Consider the following 18,238-nt stretch of genomic DNA (forward strand, 5'->3'; position numbering starts at 1 on the left):
AATTTTCTGGAATATTATGAGAGTGAGTTTTATAATGGTGTATCATGCCAAACACTGATTGTGGAGGTTGGAATGATGACTCGGTGGGTAAAGTGCTTGTATGAGACAGGCACAGAGGCATACATCTGTAATTCCAGTGGTAGGGAGGAGGGTACCAAGGGCTAGATGAGCAGCTGCCATAGTTGATCTGATGAGCTCCAAGATCACTGAGAGACCCTATCTCAAAAGGTAGAGGGACTGTAGAGATGGTTCATCAGTTAAGAGCACTGCATCAACCGAAGTCAAGCCTATTATCCCGGCACTCAGGAAGTAGAGGCAGGAGGGGCGGAAGTTCTGCAGGTGTGCTTCCAAGCACCCATATGGAAGCACACAGCCACCTCTAACTCCAGTTCCAGGGGATCCAATGCTCTCTTCTAGCCTCTGTGGGTGCTGCCCACACATGGTTCACACATGTATATGAAGATAAAACACACATAGACATATAACAAAAACAATAAAGAAATGTAAAAGAAAGAAAACACCTGATGTTGACCTCTGGCTTCCACACATGCACACACATGCAATGCACATGCACCCCCCCCAAACATGAACATATGCTACATATACACACACCAAAAAAAAATGCTTATTATAGATTTTTATGTTGTTGCTCAAGAATAAGAAGTATATATGGGCTAAAGTTTACCAAATCTTAGAGTAGGAAAAAGGAGACTCAAAAGATGAAAAAAAAACTATAGTTTTAAAATAAAATGCATCTAATTTTCAAAAGCATACATAGAGTTGACCAAGTGGTGCTGAAGTCCAAAGATAGTATAGAATAGATTTATCTTTGCATCATTTGAACTCCTTTGATACAGGTTTCCTCAAAGAAATGTTTCAAATATGCCAGTCTCCAGTTTGGACAGATGGCTCTGAAATTAAGAGCACTTGCTTCTCCTACAGGGACCCAGCTTTAGTTCCCAGCATCCTCACAGCAGCTCTCAACGACTGGCAACTCCAGCTCCAGGTGATTCAACTCTTTTTTCTGGATCTGCAGGCACATGCATGTACTAGGTACACATACATAAACTCGGGCGGGCAGACACACACACACACACACACACACACACACACACACTAAAAAATTAATCTTTTAAAAATATGGCCTACTGAAACCAATATTATATAAAAACATTTACTTAACTCAAATGTTCTTTTCAATGCTTAGGTGAAAGAGAAATGATACAAACTGTTCACATATAGGTTATTTTTTAAAGTATTAATTTTTCTGCAATCTTCAAAAAAAGGGGGAATAAAAATGTGCTGCAAACTTGGACTTTCCCAAATCAAAGCTAAAATCATCCAAGTCTCTCCTCCAGAAAAATGTATCTGTTCCCTTAAAGAAATACATCATGCAGGACATAATGGCTCACTCTTGATTCTAGCACTGTGAAGGCAAAAGCAGAAAAATCAATACATAGTAAGTTCAAGGCCAGTATGAATTACATGAGACCCTGTACAAAAAAATGTACTCATCACTAGCAAGGCAAATTATGTATAATATACATACACACACACACACACACACACACACATATATATATAATATATATATATATATATATATATATATATTTCACAATATACCTGCATTTTTGTTTGTCTGTACAACATCAGAATTCAAGGTTCTCCCTCATGCTTTTCAGTTTCAGAGGAACTATAATATATTGCAGAACTCAGCTCTTATAATACACTATATTATATTGCTATAAAACCATTCTTAAACAAAACAGCTTCCAAATGCATAAGGAGGTTCATGCTTTGTGTTAATTTTTCTACTCTAGATGACTGGTAAAATAGCACGGGCTAATGCTGCAGCTGCTACCACGTTCTCAGTTACTTCAGGGATGTTTACACTTGATTGGCATAACAGGAGAGTTTATGCAATTAAATATAGTATGTCATGACTAATGCATGCACATTACTAATATTACAAGTTTGTGGCTTGGGCTTATTTTTTCCATTAAGAAAAATTCTGACACTGTTATGTTAATCATCTTGGGAATTGGTGGTATATCATGTATTTGCCTTTAAGCAAAACAACAAAAACCAATTAAGCCCCTAATCTTTAAATTGGCCTATTAGACACTGTGCCAGTTTCATGACCCATTGAGGCTAAATCCTGCCCACATATCAGTCAACTAAAACATAAAATTTCTTTTCATTAAATCAATCATCTAATTAGAAACTGCCCATGGTTTCCCTCAGTAGCTTCTTAGCCAAGCGCCTCTACTTTCTGGTTCCAATTTTCTGCTTTTCCTCTTACTACTCAAAAGCATTCAAATGAACATGTTTCCCTGATCCTCCTGTACATTTCCATCTTCCTACCTATACACCCCCCACATTTGGAACATTCATTTCAAAATCCTAACTACCATCAAGGCTCATTCCACAGCCTAATTCTTTGGTTAAATCGACCTTTTCTATTCAAACTCTTTTACTTCTCTGGCACCTAATTCTTAATTGTTTTTTTCATGTCCTATAAATATTGTTTATGACACTGAAAATTCCTTAAAGATAAAGAACCATTTGAACTCTCTCTTTCTCTTTCTTCAGTATTTATTATTCATCTTTCTAGAATTAGAGGAGCTCTACTAAGGGACCCCTAGGGATGCTCTTAAGTCTACATTTTTGTACATTACCTCTTATACCTCTTATAACATGGCATTTATTTTAAAATATCTGACTTTAACCATACCTAATATAAAATTATCCAGCTTGGGCTACTGGAAAGCTGGTACTGTTTAAAATCTCAAGAGGACAAAGGGATAAACGATCAGCTTTTACTCAACAGATGTTACTAAGTAAGCAAAGTATTCACTCATTCTTTTTCCCAGTCAGCAAGTGTTAAACTTAAATCTAAGGTAGGTACCATAGCAGGCAACAGAACAACTTGTACATTTCAGTACAATTAGATTACCACCACAACAACTGGCTTGTTTTTTCGCCTCAATGAACTCACAAGCCAGTGATAACTACAGAGAAGTAAAAACAGTAATACAAATTGCCAAAGAGGGGAACAAATGATACTACACAAATATGTAAAAGAAACCCCAGACTGGAGTCGTGAAGTAGAAGAGATGTCATCTAAACTGAACTCTGAATGACAGGAAATGGTCAGCATTCCAGAAGAGAAGCAAGTGCACATTTGCGTGGCTGAGAGAACACGGCCAGTTTGGGGAAGTACAAGTCGGCCAAGTAAGGCTCCAAGTTGGATTGCAACATTAGTAGGGGTGAGGTAGAAGTTAAAGGGACAACCGGAAGGCAAATCCCAAGTCTATTATAGTCTGAGTCTGAGGTGTCCCCTAGAAGCTCACTGGCCAATGCTTGCAGCAATATTCGGATGTTTGACTTTTAAGAATGAACTGGCTCATGAGAGCTCTGACTTTATCACTGGGCTAATCCATTGAGCAGGTTATAATCTGGTGGGCTATTGAGCAGTGACAGGAACCTCTAAAGTAGAAGAGGTGAAGGAACTGAGTTCTTCTCATATGCTGCGGGGACTATGTCTTGCCCCCTTTCTCTCTTTTTTTTGCTTCCTGGCTGCCATAAGGTAAGTTGCCTGTGTCACTTCAGCTGCCACGGTACCTGGCCTTGCTTCAGGTTCAAAGCAATGGAGATAGTCCCAACAAGTGAATCCCACTGAAACAAGCAAATGGTGGCCAATGTTAGAGAGATGTCGTCTTCAAGTAAGTCATGAAATTGACCAATGACTCAGAGTTTACATTAGGAAAATGTACAGCAGACACTGCTGCTTATCCTCCAATGTAGTTCTTCCCTCCTCATAGAGAAAGAAAGTAATGTGCTAAGCATAGGACCATTAGGAAAGGACAGTATTGTCTCCGCTTCTCTTATAACTCGGCGTCACCAAAGATCTAAAATGGCCAGTGAGACAGTTATAAAAGTATTACGTGTAAGTAATATCCTTAAAAGGAATATGGATGCTTTTGCCCTCTCTGACAGGAGAAAGAGCAAGCAAATAGGAATGTTACGATTGGTTCAGAAGATGAACACTGGAGTTGGTCTTAGTCACTACTGTATCCCAGCACTTAAGTCAGAGAACTCACTAATATTTGTTGAATGGATTTATATAAAATACTTCATTGCTTTCCAGAGAAAAAAAGTGCTGCTGTACTGCATATGCAGGCTAATTAAAGCCAGAGAGAGTCATTATCTGAAGATAAAGCACATCTATCAGTAAAACAGTAGATGGATTGAAGCCACACAAGGGGTTCTTCTCAACCATTTAACACTCCAAACTGTTTTGAGCACCACTTTAAGCAGAAAATCAGACCATTTTGAAGCAGGAGTTAATGAGAATACTGTAATGGGTGCTTTTTTAAAAAATCAATAAATATTTAAAGCCATAGAAAATTCAACATTCACATTACTCTAAATTGTTGTTACTAAACAATATACATGGTACTCTCTCATTCAGAAAGCCCCAATTTGGCTTGTTAACACATTTCTAACCTATTTCTATATAGCCTAATAGCATAAATGCTTAATAAACAAACTCTAGCCATAATAAAGGCAGCAACAATGCATATACACCAACCATTCTAAATCAAGGATCCTGCTCCCCTCCCCCTCCCAAATCTACCCAATACCTTGATTCCTTCACCCCATGTGATATCAAGCACCTTGATGAGGTGATAAGGTTCTTTATGAGGTGATGAGGTTCAGTGATTCTCAACCTTCCTAACGCTGTGACCCTTTAGTACACTTCCTCATGCTGTGGTGACCCCCAACCAGTAAATTATTTCATTGCTCCTTCATAACTGTAATTTGCTACTGTTATGAATCATAATGTAAATATCTGTGTTTTTCATTGTTCATGGGTGACCCCTGTGAAAAGGGTCATGACAAGTTAAGAACCACTAATCTATTTAAAGAATGGCGTAATTGGTTTCCTTCTCCTAGGAAAAGCAGTGTCATCTTGTGAGATCCTATGCTTTCCACCAACTTTGAGCATGTACCTCTGCTGCCCACCCCCACCAAAGCAAATGGAAACTATACTTGACATGTACAGCAAATTATCATCAAAGAATCTGGTGACTTTAATATCAACTGTCCCTTGAGTAGAAAATGCATGCAAGTACACAATAAGCATAAAGTAAGCATTTTAAAAGTCAAAATTGATAAAATCAAAAGTAGGTAAAATAAAACAAAGCCAAAGAGACCAACCTAAAATTAAGTCAAAACTTACTTATGACAGCTAATTATGGAGATCCATTTTTAATAACAAAAATTAAATAGCAATTCCCTCCCTGAAAAATAACACTATTATCCATTTAACAAAGTCCTGAGACTTCCTCCTCCAATACTCACATAGATGTTTGGATAGGTAACTGTAACTAAACTGAAAGGCAGTCCTTGATTCTAACACTAACTAGTTTTTCTGAAGGCTGAGTGGCTGAAAATAAGAGACCAAAAACGTTAAAAATTGCAGTTATTTCATAGTAGCTGTATACAATATCACAATATCCACAGTGTGAGACATTCCTAATACTATCCCCACCCAAAATCAGGTATAGAGTTCTTTCATGTTAATGAATCATCTATAACTAATATATACTAGCCATGACATTAACATATTTTAAAACATCAGTATGGCCGGGCGGTGGTGGTGCATGCCTTTAATCCCAGCACTCAGGAGGCAGAGGCAGGCAGATCTCTGTGAGTTCGAGGCCAGCCTGGTCTACAAAGTGAATTCTAGGAAAGGCGCAAAGCTACACAAAGAAACCCTGTCTCAAAAAAAAAAAAAAATCAGTATGTACCCTTAACATTTCTCAGCTATTTCTAGTTACTGTTTATAATAAAGAATGCACTGGGTGGTGGTGGCGCATGTCTTTAATCCTAGTACTTGGGAGGCAGAGGCAGGTGGATCTCTGTGAGTTCGAGGCCAGCCTGGTCTACAGATGGAATTCCAGGACAGCCAGGGCTACACAGAGAAACCCTGTCTCAAAAACAAAAACAAACAAAAAAAGAATGCATACAGCAGAAGACAGCCATTCACACTAGTGGGTTTAGCAGTTTTGTCTTTAAACATAAGTCTGACCTACATTTATTTAGTACTAGTATCAAAATTCTATGACAAACACGATTATATAATGAATTTGAACAACACCAAAAAAAAAAAGAATCCATTGAATGACTAATCAGTCTCCAAAACGAAATTAAAAGTATTTTGACAGCAAGTTGGAACTAGACTGTGGAGGGGAAGAGGGCACCATGAGGATCTGAGTTGCACTGAGAGGACATCTCTAGGTATTTATTGGTAAAGGAGAACAAACAAACAATTGACTTCCATCCTGCTTGTGGACTCCTTTGTTTCAAAGCCCTTGATTCTCTACGGAGGAGGAGGGGAGACATTCTAAAATTGATTGTTGTAAAGTGAACAGCTGGGCATGGTGTCTCACACCTTGAATCCTAGCACTTAGGAGGCAGACAGAGGCAGGCAGATTTTTGTTTCAGGCCAGCCTGCTCAACATAATGACTCCAGGATAGACAGAGCTACATAATGAGATCTTGTTTTAAAACAAGCAAACAACCCACAATGAATATACTAAAACCACTGAATTGTATACCTCAAATAGATTAAATTTATACGGTGTATCAATTATGTCTTTTTGTTTGTTTTGTTTTTTTGAGACAGGGTCTCTCTACACTCCCTCCCTGTCCTAGAACTCACTATGTAAACAGACCTGCCTCAAATTCACAGAGATCCACCTGCCTCTGCCTCTCCAGAGCTAGGATTAAAGGAATGCATGAGCCACCAGGCCTGGTTGACTATGTTATCTTTAAGAACAGGATTTGGGGCTGGAGAGATGGCTCAGTGGTTAGGAATACTTGCTGTTCTTGCAAAGGACCTAAGTTCTTTCTCAGCACTCACATCACATGGCTCACAACCATCAGTAACTCCAGCTTCAAGAGACCTGACCCCTTCTGGCCTCTGCAGGCACCTTCACACATGTGTACAAATGCATAATAAATAATAAAAACAAATCTTAAAAAGGAACATAAGTCTATAAAGTCAGAAATCCCAAAACAAATTTCTGTTTATAAAAGATTTTTTCCATCTTATTTGCCATACCAATTTTCCCTCATTGAAACTATGCACACATGTGTACAGACATACATGCAAATACATTCAAAACTTTGGGCATTAAAATATTAAGAGGTGTTTTTCTAGTCAGGTGGTGGTGGCACACACCTTTAATCCCAGCACTCAGGAGGCAGAGCCAGGTGGATCTCTGTGAGTTTGAGGCCAGCCTGGTCTACAGAGCGAGTACCAGGACAGGTTCCAAAACTACACAGAGAAACCCTGTCTCGGGTAAAAAAAAAAAAGTGTTTTCTTCACTTTTCAGTAACACCCTGTTCAAAAACAACCTCTTAAAAATATCTTGCCACAGGACTACATGGATGGTTCAGCAGATAAGCGCACTTGCTGCTCTTCCAAAGGACCCTGGTTCAAATCTCAGCCCTACATGGCAGCTCACAACCATCTGTAGGGAATCTAATCCTCTCTTCTGGCTTCCAAGTGCACCAGCATGCAAAATACCCATACATTTAAAAAAAAACCCTCCCAGCAATCCACAAGAATGACCTCAGCTAGATAGACACCTAGCAATAGTGGAGAGGGAGCCTGAACTGGCCATCTCCTATAGTCACATTGGTGATTACCCTAATTGTCATCAGAGAGCATTTGTTCAGTATTTGATGGAAGCAGATACAGAGACCCACAGCCAAGCACTGGGCTAAGCTCCCACAGTCCAGTTAAAGAGTGGGAGGAGGGATTATATGAGCAAGGAGCATCAAGTTCATGATGGAGGAACCCATAAAAACAACTAACCAGGGCTCAAGGACTCTGGACTGACAGCTAGGGGGCCTGAGTGGGACCGACCTAGGCCCTCTGCATGTGTGTGATAGCTGTGTAGCTTAGTCTGTTTATGGGGCGCCTAGCAATGGAATCAGAACCTGTCCCTGGCGCTTAAGCTGGCTTTTGGGAATCTATTCCCCATGCTGGGTTGCCTCACCCAGCCTTGATACAGGGGGAGGAGCTTGGTCCTGCCTCAACTTGACTGCCATGGTTTGTTTAAGTCCATGGGAGGTCTGCCCCTTTCTAAATGGAAACAGAGGAGGAGTGGATAGGGTGTAGAGGCGAGATGTGGGGGGTAGTGGGGAACAGGAGGAGAGGAAAGAGGAGAAACTGTGATTGGGATGTAAACATAAATGAAAAAAATACTAAAAATAAATAAATAAAAATTCTTGCCATCATTTTCCTCTGATAATCCTTCAGCTTTTTTTCCCAAAATATTTCTTATGTGCTTTTTTAGATATCCCACTCCATGTGTCCTCTTTCATAAATAGAAAGAAAATGTGGCTTAACAGTAGACAGCATGGATTGTATTCCTAACTATTCTATTTATTAGATATGATACTTTTGAGAAATTTATCTAAACTTCGTAATACATCAGTTTATCTATAAAAGGGGACTACAGTCCCTCTCATTACTCTGTTTTGGTTTAAATTAAGTGTGTAAATGTATAGAAAGTACTTGGAATGTCAGGCTCATGATGCATATTAGAACAATTCAGTGATTTACATTGTCATTAGCATTGGCTGATGTCGAATTATTTCATGTTCTCAGTCCCTGGTTAACCTGTAAGCTATGTCCAGATAGTGGAAGCATTTTGTCTGCCCTAGTGCTCTACAAATCATTGTTAAATAAATGCTGTTCATTGGTGTTTAAATGGATATTGCCCCTGAATGATGCCAAGAGGCACTTGGAGAGTTTCTTACTCTACCCAAAACTCATTTTAATAAATTACCAAATTGTATAAGGAAGTTGACAGGTATTTCTACTATTGTTCTTTTAGTTTCACTTCGTTAATTAAAAGACTAGAGCTAGTGAAAGATCCTCTGGGCTAAAGCATAGATGGGCTTTCTTTTCCACCACTAGCCACAAATAACTACACAGAGGCTTCTTATTAATTATGAAAGTTTGGCTGTTAGCTTAGGCTTGTCCCAACTAGCTCTTATATCATAACCCATTTATATTAATCTATGTTCTATCACAGGTCATCACCACTCTTTCCATCTTTCACCTCCTGTTTCCTCTCCGTGTCTCCTGGCATCTCCCACATGCCTAGATCCCTCTTCCTCTTCCTTTCTCTCCCCGAAATCCTGCCTATACCTCCTGCCTTAGCTTTGGCCTTTCAGCTATTTGTTACACTAATCACAGCAATACACCTTCACACAGTGTACAAATATCTCACAACACTAAAGAGTTTCTTATATCATTAGTGCGTTAACTCTAGGTTAGAAATGAAAGATACTCAACTCCTAGCTGTACCTCGTAGCAAGCTACTCATACTCACTATATATATTCCACAGGGATATATAAAATAAGGATAATTAACTGTACTTCAAAAGAAAAATGCTCTGTTATGGGTAGTATTCTATCTAGTGCCCAGCCCACTGACCCCTTGCAGTGTCAATAAACTATTCTAAACAGAAAGAAAAGATGACCTATGATAAAAGGCATTACCTTTTTAAACATTTAAACTACTTCTCTAAGAGCATAATAAAACTAACTTTTCCAAAATCATTTTGCAGTGGTGGAAATAAATCCTAGGACATGTGCATAACTATATACAATGAATATATGCCAATAAAAATTGAGTCCAAAATGGGGGTGACTGGGAGCTGAAAAGATGACTCAGTGGCTAAGAACACATACCTCTCTTGCAGAGGATCCAAGTTCATTTCCCGGAATCCATATTTGGTGGCTCACTAACACCTGTAACTCCAGGATGCATCACACACACACACACACACACACACACACACACACACACACACACACACACACTTAAAATATTTTTTAAAGAAAAAATGTTAGTATATATACACAATGGAGTTTTATTCAACCATAAAGAAGGAATTTATAAGAAAAATAGATGAAACTAGAGGTGACCATCTTAAGTGAAACAAGCCACGAGAGCTGGAAAGATTGCTTTGTGGTTAAAAGCATTTGCTGCTCTTCCAAAGGACTGGAGTTTCATTCCTAGCACCCAAATTGGAGGAGTCAGAACTTCCTGTAAATCCAGCTCCAGGAGCCTAGGCACTCTTCTGGTCTCTGTAGGCACCCACATGCACACATGAGCATACTTCCATGTACAGACAACAAGCATACACAGAAATCAATTCAAATAAACCACAAGCCAGACAAAATTTCTCATTCATTCTCTTATGTGAAAGCGCGCGCGCGCACACACACACACACACACAAGTAAAAGGGTTGTAAAAGGAAATGAGTATTCCAAAGGAAGGGAAGAGAGAACAAGAAAGTAATTGGGGAAGAAAATAAATGTCACATGTTCTGTCTCACATATGAGACTTAGATTTACTATATCATAAAAACAAAAGTAGGTACTATTTGGGAAAAGGAAGGAAACCAGCAAGAAAGGGGAGAATAGGTAAGAGAGGGGAACAGAAGACAAATATGAATACAATACAATAATATACATGTATAAAAATATCATAATGAAAACCACTATTTTGCAATTTCAAAACTGACGAACACCAGAGAGTGATGACAACTAATCATAAAAAATAAAAAAGGAAAAAGTGACACATACTTAAAGTGTCATACACTTACCATGAACTTCCTGTCAGAAAAAAATGTTATTGTAAATACGTTAAAATGGTATTTTAGCTAGGATTAACACAAAAGACACATAAAATCTCTCACATTTCTCTTCCATGTATGAATGGCAATGCATCTGCGTTTGGCCATGTTTTCAACTAATTCAGCCACTAATCTAGGAAAAGAGTTAACACTAAGAATAGCTAGCCAGGCATGGTGATGCATGTCTATAACTACAGCATTCAAGAGTTCAAGTACAGAAGGACTATAGCAAGAATTTCAAGTCGGTATATACTGCAGAGTGAAAAAACTATCTTAAAAATATAAAAACAAACCAAATAAAAGAGTAGCTCTATGCACTGTGTTGTGTGAGCTGTGCTGAGTGCTTTGTGTGCATTTTCCCTTTTCCCTTTGGTTTTTTGAGACAGGGTTTCTCTGTGTAGCCCTGGCTGTCCTGGAATTCGCTCTGTAGACCAGGCTGGCCTTGAACTCAGAGAGATCCGCTTGCCTCTGCCTCCTGAGTGCTGAAACTAAAGGTGTGTGCCACCACCGCCTGAATTGCATTTCTTATTTAATACTTCAAATAAGTCAGATACTCTACATGAGAAAAATAAGATTCAGAGACATGAAACAATTTACCCCAAACCACAATACAATTATGTGATTTTAAGGCCTAAGCTCTTCAGCCATTAAGCTCTACTGTCTTCCCATTTAGTAATAACCATGAGTAGAACAGTAAACACTCAGGCTGGAGAGATGGCTCAGACGTTAAGGGCACTGACTGCTCTTCCAGAGGTCCTGAGTTCAATTCCCAGCAACCACATGGTGACTCACAACCATCTGTAATGAGATCTAGTGCCCTCTTCTGGCCTGCAGACCTACATGCAGTAGCTGTATACATAATAAATAAATAAACCTTTAAAAAAAACAGTGAACACTCCAAATGAACTAACTATTCTTTACTAAAGTTTCCTTCTGTAAAGTACTACAATTTGCCTACCCCCTCTTACTGCCTCTTACTGAAGAGAATGCAAAGCACCTCCCTCAGAGACTGCAAAGGCTTTGCCTTAATCACTGCCCACCCCCATGCCCATGTGCTTACAGTCTTTCAGCACTAACACACCACCACAATGGCACGTCCCAGGAACTGCATCTGGCATGAGGAAACAATGAAAGTGGGACAGCAATGATGAACAACAGTTGAAGGATTTAGTGTGTGGCTTGCCCCATTTACTCTCAACCCCCTTTTCACTTGCTTTTTTTCTTTTCAAATCTCATTTGTAGCAAATGAAACTATTGCACTATACCAGGCACTGTTGTCCTATTTCCAAAACCATCTGAAATTATAGAAAACTGTTAAAATCAAAGTTAAGGCTTTCCTTAACTTTGATCTAGCATCAAATATTCCAGTAGTTGGCAATTAACACACTGTATGTTTAATGTGTTGTAAACAAAAGACAATTTAAACTTAGCAAAGAGAGCCTCAATTCAGCAAGTGTCCACATAACAGGGCAAAGCTCTGACCCATCAACTGTGCAGTTTAAATTCATGGTCACTGTATAATAATCTCTAATAATCTGTCTAATCTCTCTTCTGAAGATACTAGTTCCTTGGCAAATCCCTCACTGTCAGTCTAGCTCTTACCAACCAATGTTGGGAATTCGAAACATTGTGACCATTACTGAGCAAACAGTGTGTCCCCTTGAATTAAAGGAACTTGGGCAACAGAGAAAAACACCAATGACCTTTTCCACAGGTCATGATGGAAGTTTAAGGGAACACATGAGTGCTTAACTACAAGAACAGATTCTAGCAATATAATGTGGCCTCAATAACCTTTGGGGGGTCATGCCAGAGTTACAACTGTCCATGGAGAAGCTTACTAGGAAATATTGTAAATTAAAAAACAGTTAATGTTCTCCTGAACATTCACATGAAATAGATGCTTCATGAAATATAAACTGTGGCTAGAGAAATGGCCCAGTGGTTAAGAGCACAGAATACTCTGCCAGAGGACCCAGGTTCAATTCCCAGCATCCACATGGCAGCTCACAACTACCTGTACCTGGAATTACAGGGGATTCAGTGGCTTCTTCTGGCTTCCCCAGTGCCCTCTTCTGGCCTTCACAGGCACCAGGCACTAAGGTGGCGCATAAACATACATGCAGGCAAAACAGCCATACACATAAAATAAGAAATTAAGTCTCAAAAGAGGTTTACAATACAAACTGATTTACTTTCTGTCTCAAGGGGTACATTATCACATTACCACTCTGTTTATTCAGAACATACACTCCAGTCTGAGGGATCCTGGAGTAGTGGAAAAAACAATGGATAGAGACTCCAATGTTTATGTTAGACTACAATAGTTCTCAGGCTTCCTACTGCTTTGACCCTTTAATACAGTGTCTCACGTAATGGCAACTCCCAACTATAAAACTATTTTGTTGCAACTTTTTAACTGTAACTTTGCTACTATTATGAACTGTAATGTAAATATCTGATATGTAGGATATCTGATATGATACATAACCCACACGTTGAAAACCACTGGGTTAGAGTAATGCCTAGGATATATTACATATATTTCATGTATATTAGTTGAATGAATTATCAGAATGGGGCCATTCTAGCCAGAAGACCAGAGAAGAAACAGAAACCAAGGGAAAAAACACTAACCAACACAGACAAACTCAGAAATCGGCACCTAGACCTATAATTACCCCAAACTCAGATGCTGAGATGCCAGTGTAAGAAGGCAATTGACAACAGCCAGGGCAGTATGTCCCCACCAGAGCCCAGCTGTTCTACTACAGCAAGCCCAGAATATCCCAACACAACTGAAGCATAAGAAAAACCTTAAAAACAACTTTATGAAGATAATTGATGTCCTTAAAGAGGAAATGAGTAAATCCCTTAAAAAAGTTGAGGGAAAGAAACAAAAAATTGGAGGAAATGAATAAATCCCTTAAAGAAAGCCAAGAAAAAAAAACAAATAATTGAAGGAAACAAATAAAACTGTTCAAGACCTGAAAACAGAAATAGAAGCAATAAAGAAAGCACAAACTGAGGAAATTCTGGAAATGGACAATCTAGGCAAGTGAACAAGAACTACACAGACACAAGCATCACCAAGAGAATATGAGAGACGGAAGAGAGAATCTCAAGTGTAGAAGGTACAATAAAAGAAATTGATACATCGGTCAAAGAAAACATTAAATCTAAAAAAATTCATGACACAAAACATCCAGGAAAAGACCAAACCTAAGAATAATAGGATGCCAGGTAGTGGTGGTACATACCTTTAATCCCAGCCCTTGAGAGGCAGAGGCAAGAGGATCTCTGAGTTCAAGGCCAGCCTGGGCTAAAGAGTCAGTTCCAGGACAGCCAGGGCTAAACAGAGAAACCCTGTCTTGAAAAAAAGAAGAATAGGAATTGGCAGATGGGTTGAAGGGCTTTATCTTAACTGAAAGAACATTCCAGAAAAAAAATCCACTGAGACATAGAATTTTGGACAGCATCACAAAAGTGAAAGGATACATAAAATATGCCAATTATGATTGGCAAATATAGATAAGGACAATCTTTAAAACTAGGTTTTTTTTATAGTCAAGCTGCCAAGATATTAGGTAATGAGAGAAGGTTGTAATACTAAAGAAATTCATGTAATGGACACTAAGGTCAGTTAATAGTTGGCTCCTAGGCTTTCTTTTTGCATGTTTTTAATATTATTTAAAAGTTAAAGATAAAAATCAAAAATTATGCTGAACACTCATGATCCTATGTAACTATGAATGGTTCTGAAATTACTAAAGGCTAGGGATTATGTCTCATTTGTCTGATACTTTCCTTCTGTTTTTAATACAGATTCTTAATATAAATTATGAATTTGGCCGGGCGGTGGTGGCACACACCTTTAATCCCAGCACTTGGGAGGCAGAGCCAGGTGGATCTCTGTGAGTTCGAGGCCAGCCTGGGCTACCAAGTGAGCTCTAGGAAAGGCGCAAAGCTATACAGAGAAACCCTGTCTCAAAAAAAATATGAATTTAATAAATGTCAAAAATAAGTAAATAATCAGAATAAAAACATGTTAACTGACCCCCCCCACAAAAGGCTCTCTTGTCATTAAAAAAACCATAGGAAGTTTAAATAGCAAAAGAAACACAAAAATATTCTATAAATATGGCCCTGGCAGACTGAGCACCAAGTACCAAGTACCAGTACTGACAGAGCAGGGTTTGGGCTAGTTTCAGTCGTGCGGCCCTGCTATATCTGCTTTCTTCTGATATAAGGAGCAGACAGACATCCCTCTCTATTGAGAGTTGTGTGAATAAATCAGCATGTATTTATATGGTAACAATTTACATGGTAACCATTATGAGCAGGGTACTGAGAAGATAAAGTAATTTATTTACCTCCCTAATCTCCAGCACCCACAGCAACAGCTTACTATTAATATGTGCAAAGCCCTGCTTTAAGCACTACTGTGAGGAGAGGAGGTGTACAGTCTCTTATCTAAAAACCTCAGTGCCAGATATAATCCCAATTCAGAAATGGCCAGCCTTTCAGACAGGCAATAACTTGCATCACTGTATATTATGTAATACTCCACTAGGGTCTGTGGCACTATTCCATAAACATATTACTAATTCTACAATAAATATAAATTAAGACTACCACTAAGGAGAAGAGGAGTTTTAATATTTTCAAGTTATATTTTGTTACCACTTGAGATTTGTCACCTAACTTACCAAATGAAATTATCAATTTTCCAAGTTTTGGAAGTCTGAAATTTTCAAATTAATTGTGGGTCAAGCCAATTCATTTAAACTTTAAATGTTTTTCTTACTTTAATGATGAGGCAATTGGGGTCTATTTATGTTACTCCCTCACATCCCCCAGCTAACAAGTATCCTAGATAGAATCAGAACCCCAGCTGCCTAGCTACAGTGTTTATATTCTCAACAACTATGCTTCATAAATAAACTCTCCCATAGACTGCTTTGGAATACCAGAGAGCTATGGAAAAGGCAAAGCAGTATTGAATCATACGGTATATTAACATAACAGAAGAACATTCACAAGGCAGCATTTATTCATTAGTAAGTAACTAGGAAGGACAGAGCATGGGGTCGGTGCATGGGACAGCAACAACAGGCAAGCTAGAAGAGGTCCGGGTCACCTTCCCAGAGCCAGCAGCCAGGTACCACAAAAGCTTAATGATGACACAATAGGGCAAGTTTGTTCCTACTATTCACCTTCAAAAGAAGGAGACTGTTTATAATAGCAAATGCTACAATAGGGCCTGATATTTAAATTGTTCCTTGAATAGGACTGAGCTTTGAAATGATAGAGAAAAAGAATTTTAAAAATGGCTTCCTATAGTGTATCTACTCTGCACCAGGAATAATGTTAAACACAAAAGTTTCATATTGAGAAAACCAGGTGAAACCAATGGAAATTTGTATGAGAATAATAAAACTGGCCAGGCGGTGGCGCACGCCTTTAATCCTAGCACTTGAGAGACCGAGCCAGGTGGATCTCTATGAGTTCGAGGCCAGGCCGGTCTATAGCTCGAGATCCAACACAGGCACCAAAACTACACAGAGAAACCCTGTCTTGAAAAAAAAAAAAAAAAAAAAAAAAAGGCTGGAGAGATGGCTCAGAGGTTAAGAGCACCGGCTACTCCTCCAGAGGTGCTGAATTCAATTCCCAGCAAAGCAACCGCATGGTGGCTCAAGAATCTGTGCTTGCTCAGTTAAGACATTGGAATTTGAACCTGCAGGAGGTGCTAGAGGTCATTTTACAAGAAATAATCTCCCACAACACCAGGATTGACTCCTATAAGATGTTAATATCCATGCATATTTCTATTAGAGACCAAAAAAAAAAATCAAATCTAGGATGGCTTTCAACTGAAGGCTCAGAGAAATAAAATTTAATTTAAGCACCAAGCACTTGAGACAATCCTAAACTCAAAGCATAAATCTATGGCAATATGAAAATATAACAGAAGCTAAAAGGAAATAACAAATCTCTCTTAAAAGTCCAAAAGACATTTCTAAAACCTAAGTGATTCTTTTGTACACAAAAGGAACTTCCAGCCTTCCAAAAGAAACACATTTCTAAGAAATTAACAAATCAGTCCTTAAAAAACAAATTCTCTTTTTTAAATTTATTTATTTTTTAAAAAGGTTTTCTTTTCATTTTACATACCAACCTGTTTCCCCTCCCTCCCCTCCTCTAGCCCCCCCACCCCCACCCCCATCCCATAACCATCCACATAATTGTCACCAACATTCCGAGGGTCTAGTTTGGTCCCAGGCATGTTCCCCAGCAGAGAGGCCAGAGTCCATGAGCTGCCATCAGCTTGGGTCAGAAAAACAAGTTCTTAAATGATGGGTTTGTGGTGGTGGTATGTGGTCTGTTTTGCCTTGTCTTGCGACAGCATCTCCCAAGTAGCCCTTGCCCTAGAAATCTGAGACCCACCTGCCTCTGCCTCCCAAGTGCTGAAATTAAAGGTCTGTGCCCCAACATGCCTGAGAAGCCTGCAATTTTTTCAAGTTGTTGACAACTTACCTTGCAGCACAGGTAACAATTTGCCAGCGGCAAGAGGACTGCTCAGCCTGCTTTCAACAGGCCCCAGAGGTCCTATTTTCCTAGTCCCTTATCTAAACAGAGTAGAAGAACAGACTCCTTAGCTATTTAGCCAACTTACCAAAGTTTTCATTCTCGGGTATTAACATAAATGACCAAGCCAGGCATTCAATTTAATGCTCTGTAAAACATGTTTTAAGTTTCAATTTTTTTTTTTTTCGACCAATAATTTCAGGTTCCCTAATGGCTTCCCATTGTTCCGACAATCAAATTCAAATTTTCAGAAGACTTCCAAATGCTAAATATCTATTATCTCTAACACTCTCTGGTCCAGCACACTAAGACCTCTCACCACACTGTGTTTACTGTTCTTCATAGCTCCTACGTCTGAATTTTCCCTGATTTTTTTTTCCAGAGCTAAGACTTTACAATGTAGCTCTGGCTATCCCGGAACTCGCTTACTCTGTAGACCAGCGTGGCTTCAAACTCACAGAGATCGATCGGCCTCCCGCGGTCTCCAGAGTGCGGGATTAAAGGCCCGTACCACCGGGCCCAGCTTGTTCCCAGATCTTGAGAAACTAAAAGTATTCTCTCTTCTCTTTAGGGCTGTGCTCAAATATCACCTCTTCTCTAAGAAGCTCTATAGTTGCCGGAGTTCTCCAGAGAGAGACACAGAAAATAGATTCACATAGATCTAAGAGGGGAGATACACTACGGGAATTGACTTACAAAATCAGAGATGTCCCACAGCAGTCTTTCTGAAAACTGGATGCCCAGGAACGCTGGTGGTGGAGCCAACGGTGAAACTCTCTTAGGCCAAAAGCCTAAGAACCTAAGGGGCCACTGGTTAAAAGTGGAGCCTAGGTCCAAAGGCCAACAAGCCTGGAGTTCCGATGTCCAAGGCAGCAGGGGGAAAAGTGACTCGCTTAGCTGTGGGAGAGAGCAACA

General features: G+C 39.2%; 1 protein-coding gene across 3 annotated transcripts in view; it reads right to left on the reverse strand.

The window, feature by feature from the left end:
- Positions 1–18,238, reverse strand: part of Klhl13 (kelch like family member 13) — a 158,040-nt gene that overhangs the window by 136,580 nt on the left and 3,222 nt on the right. Inside the window, exon 2 of one of the 3 annotated variants that reach the window (XM_028887288.2) lies at positions 18,020–18,220. The exons of the other annotated variants lie outside the window; for them this stretch is intronic. The gene's annotated coding sequence lies outside the window, so the exon portion shown is untranslated. The remainder of the gene's footprint in view (positions 1–18,019; positions 18,221–18,238) is intronic. 3 annotated transcript variants of the gene reach the window in all.

The sequence above is a fragment of the Peromyscus leucopus genome, chromosome X (assembly GCF_004664715.2).
Source record: "Peromyscus leucopus breed LL Stock chromosome X, UCI_PerLeu_2.1, whole genome shotgun sequence".
Taxonomy (NCBI): domain Eukaryota; kingdom Metazoa; phylum Chordata; class Mammalia; order Rodentia; family Cricetidae; genus Peromyscus; species Peromyscus leucopus.